Source organism: Curcuma longa, unplaced genomic scaffold (assembly GCF_044706935.1).
Source record: "Curcuma longa cultivar G26 ecotype Majalengka, Jawa Barat unplaced genomic scaffold, ITB_CL_G26_1.1 contig_6208, whole genome shotgun sequence".
NCBI lineage: Eukaryota > Viridiplantae > Streptophyta > Magnoliopsida > Zingiberales > Zingiberaceae > Curcuma > Curcuma longa.
Window position 1 is genome coordinate 10,568 of NW_027434598.1, and position 4,399 is coordinate 14,966.

The window sequence follows — 4,399 nt, forward strand, 5'->3', positions numbered from 1 at the left end:
TGTGAACTTGAGAACTTTGACGAAATAGTCCTTCTGCCGCCTGGAGTTCTGTCAGTAGTTCCGCCAATGAATAAAGCCTTTTATTCATGTTATAGTTCAGGCGAAACTGCTCAAAACTCTTGGGCAGTGTTTGAAGAATAATATCGACCTGGGTTTCCCCATCGATTTCTCCTCCAAGGACTTCTATCTCATTCAAATGAGCCATCATCTTAAGGATGTGTTCCCTCACGGGTGTCCCCTCCTTCATGGTGGTCGTCATTAAGTTTCTCATTGCCTCTTGCCTAGCAGCTCGATTCTGATGCCCGAAGAGTTCCTTGAGATTGAGCATCATGTCATAGGCAGTAGGCATGGCCTGATGCTGATGTTGCAGCACATTTGACATAGATGCCAAAATGTAACACCGCGCCATCTCATCTGCCTTCATCCACTTCCTATGTCTCTCTATCTCTTCTTCAGTCGCATCCTTATCAGGTAAGCTAGGACATTCCTGGAGAAGTACAAACTTGTACTCCTCCGCAGTCAAGACAATGTCCAAGTTGCGTTTCCAATCTATGTAGTTAGGACCAGTAAGTTTATTTTCTTTGAGAATAACGGCTAGTGGGTTGAAAGCCATTCTAAGACCTGAGAATCACAAAGTCAAAAACTTTAGAATTTAGAATTATATTGATTTCCTCAAACAATATAATTTAAATTCACATAATTAACAGCAGCAGGTCCATAACAAAGGTTTCAATGCAACAGAATATCCTCCAACAGCAGCAGAAATAGAACAGGTGCATCACAACATTAGCAACACCAAGTAACAGCAAGTGCATCACCAAGTATGGGCACAACATTAGCATCACCAAGTAACAGCAGCAGAAATAGAACAGGTCCATCTACCAAATACCAGCCTACCAAAAGATAATACTAATTTATCCAAAATATGGGCACAACAGCAGCAGATTTATACACAATGAACTATGGAGATCAGCATTTCATACCTACTCATAAACAGCAGCAGCGGAATTAATCACAAACAGCAGAATTATACACAATGAACTATGGAGATCAGCATTCCATACACAACAACAGCAGCAGAATTAATCACAAACAAATATATTTATTACAAATAAATGGAATTATGGAGATCAGCATTCCATACCTACTCATAAATATGATCTTGTATACAGTCTGCCACTTCGGAACGCACCTCATCAATTTCTGCCCGAGTGTACTCAGCTGCCTTAAACTATGAACACACATATAGATTAAGTTAATTGGAAAAACAATCAACACTGACTTTGCAAAATGATAAATGGTTTATTTGAAGTGATTTGAATAAGAATAATAAAATTTTATTAAAATAATATCAATTATCTGAAACTATACTCTGACATGTAGATTTATCTTAAAAAGCATGATTAAGACCATTATCATCTTTAATCCACGTTTGTCCCAGCTATTTGGGTCAATTACACAAATCTCATCTCTCTGTTAGCCCTACACAAGGAAATATTACTAGTAATCAAATCAATTAAAGCATTTTTTATTCCTTTTTGTAATATTTGTTTTTGATCACCCTTTATCCCTTAAGGCTTCTGACTACATAACTTATTGTCTTTGAACATATTCATAATGTCTCAAATTATTCTCTCATTCTATCATCTATTGGAACCTACAACTAATTTTATCATCTAATGCTAATGTAGAAAAAATGTATTGCCTTAGAACAAAAGTATCATCTAATGCCAAACCATTATGCTATTGGACTTTTCATTATAGACAACCACAAAGTGTGAATCGAACAAAAGTAAATAAATAGCAATAACAGGTTAATGATATACAAAATTAGAATCAAGAACAAAAGAAGAAACCAAAATATATATCGCAAAATTGTACCGCTGATGGGTACATCCTGTGGATTCTCGTCGTCTGATTCAGATTAGCTATCTGAGGATTTATTACAGAGGGTTATAATCTCAGTAAGTGCATCAAATAAGAAAGAAATTTAAAAAAAATAAACAGAAACTTACTGAATGGATCAGAGATGGTATATCCAAAAGAAAGAAACGGCCAGTCAAGGGAATCAAAACTTAAAACCATGTAACATCAGTGTTTGCTAACGAGTAATTTAACAACATTAATCCAAAGGATATTCGTCACTCTCTACAAGTACTGCAATCTTATAGCCCAAGAAATAGACACTTGTATTCTTTGAACCATGAGATAGTTCAAATTCTTTCTCAAAATCCAAATCATATTGAATTTGAGCACACTTGATAGCAGATAGAGTTCCAAGAACCAGCTTTTTGTCATCAAATTCCACAAATACTGACGCACCCTCTGCACCTTTCTCCTTCTTTATCTCTCCAAGAGATATCTACAGAAGCAAATTTAATCTTTGTTATCATAACTTGATTTAGAATAACTCCCTATGCTGTCTAATAAAAGCCGGTGTTAGAACCTGGGAAAGATGCAAGAATTTGTTCTTGCCAGGAATGACCTTTGACCAGGTTGAACTTCCAAACCTTAAAAATTGCAGATCAATCAAGACACAGAACATGAAGCGAACAAGAGACGATATACATCAGTAGGATCGAAACGAACAGGAATCAAACAGTATAATCCGAAAATACATGAAGCGATAGGAGAGTATATACCCCAAAACTCCATTGCCATCGTGCGAGATGACGAGAGCGAGAGAAATGGCTGCAAGGGCGAGGGCGATGAGTGAGAGAAGAAAGGAGTGGACCATTTAGGGTTTAGGAGAATTTAAAGGGAACAACACTACCGATTCGGATCCGAAACCAGACTTTTCGGGTCGAATAATGATTGATAATTGACCCGAATTGCTAACTCATATCCGTGTCAGGTTTTAATTTTTTTATTTTAGAGAAAAAAATCACATCTGCCTTTTAAAACTTATTAACGTTTTATTTTCATCATCGAAGAGCATTGGGCAATTTATGCAGCACACATTTAAATTTCTAAATATTCAAATTACACTTCTTACTTTTAAATTATCAAATGTATCAACTTTTTTATAATACCTGAAAAGTTATGGGAGTAATTATTAAATTTTAATCAGGGTTTAAAATAATTATCTTCTTATGTAAAACCATTGAGTAAAATCAAGAAATAAACCAAAATAATAAAATAAAAATTTTAAAATAAAATGATATAAATCAAAAATTAAACTTCCACATTTAATGCTTAAAGACCATTAAATTTAATTTGCACTTTATATTAAAAAATAAAAATAGCAATGTGCTTCGAAATTGAAAAATGTGGAACCTCAACAAATCATTGGAAAATAAAAAGGCAAAAGCAGACTAACTCAAATAAAGTACTAGAGCAATGCTCAAATTCAACAACACTGAGACATAGTTAATCTAAAAGTAGGCTCAAAATGAAGAGACAATATCAATCATCAATGTCAATTTCCAGTAGAGTGTTTTGCTTTGGTATGTGATTGTAGAGCATTCTCAAAGTTGAAGGTTCTGAAAACAAACAAGGCAAAATTATAACAATTCCATTATTATTGATAAATTGCACAGCAAGAGATATAAGAATGGAGAGCATACTTGCTGCAGGACTTGCAGGCGACTGAACCAGTAGATTTAGGGGTTTGCTGCTTTGACTTGTCGCTATTTGCTGGAGTCTTACCTTGTTTAGCTGGAAATGGAGTTGCAACGTGACCATCTTTCTTTCCATCAGCAACTACAGCAATGCTTTATCATTACAAAATAGAGATCAAATGAAACTAACAAGTTGGTTGTTGTTATCGATGAATAGATATGGTATCGAGCCAACTCTCAACAAGTTTAACACAGGTTTAAGGGTGTCAACACAAATGAATTCCCTTTCACATTATTCCCTTCCACAAGAGTTAAAGAACATGGGGTTAACATACCTGTTTTCTGTTTTTCATCAGGGGAAATCAGCTTTGCTTTCTTTTCTGGAATAGGAGCTTTCTTTTCAGCAGGCCTTTTCTTGCCCACTTCAACCTGCCACATGTGCATTCATATCGAGCACACCCAAGTGCTAACCAAAACAATGCTATAGAAAATTACTAACCTTCTTAGGAGTAGCTTCTTCCTCTTCATCTGAACTCTCATCTTCATCATCACTACCATCATCTTCTCCCTCAACCATTTCCTGAAACGATCAAAGTGAAATATAATTTGAGTATGATTTCGCCTCTTCACAACGGCGCGAAGAGGAGCTAGAGGTGCGAAAGGGACGGGAGAAGAGGAGAGGCACGAAAGGGGGGGGGGGGGCGGGAGAAGAGTAGCTACTAGCTAGAGGTGCGAGAGGGGGTGGGAGAGGCACGAAAATGGGGCGCGCGGGAGAAGACGAGCTAGAGGTGCGAGAGCGGGAGAGGGACGAAAATGGTGCGGGAGAGAAGAGGGAGGCG

The 4,399-nt window shown here is 36.7% G+C and overlaps 2 long non-coding RNA genes across 3 annotated transcripts; both read right to left on the bottom strand.

Annotated features, from left to right (window-relative positions):
• Nucleotides 1-701: 701 nt before the first annotated feature.
• Nucleotides 702-1,932, bottom strand: LOC141819429 (uncharacterized). Of its 2 annotated transcripts, XR_012601067.1 has the most exons (4): nt 1,882-1,932; nt 1,145-1,231; nt 984-1,041; nt 702-893 (listed from the first exon to the last, which is right to left on the bottom strand). It is a non-coding gene; the product is annotated as an uncharacterized LOC141819429 (long non-coding RNA). The 2 variants fall into 2 exon arrangements; XR_012601066.1 differs by lacking the exon at nt 1,882-1,932 and having other exon boundaries at nt 1,145-1,287.
• A 1,383-nt stretch (nt 1,933-3,315) lies between these two features.
• LOC141819428 (uncharacterized) lies at nt 3,316-3,956 on the bottom strand. Its single transcript, XR_012601065.1, has 3 exons — nt 3,896-3,956; nt 3,567-3,702; nt 3,316-3,482 (listed from the first exon to the last, which is right to left on the bottom strand). It is a non-coding gene; the product is annotated as an uncharacterized LOC141819428 (long non-coding RNA).
• Between the last annotated feature and the right edge of the window lie 443 nt (nt 3,957-4,399).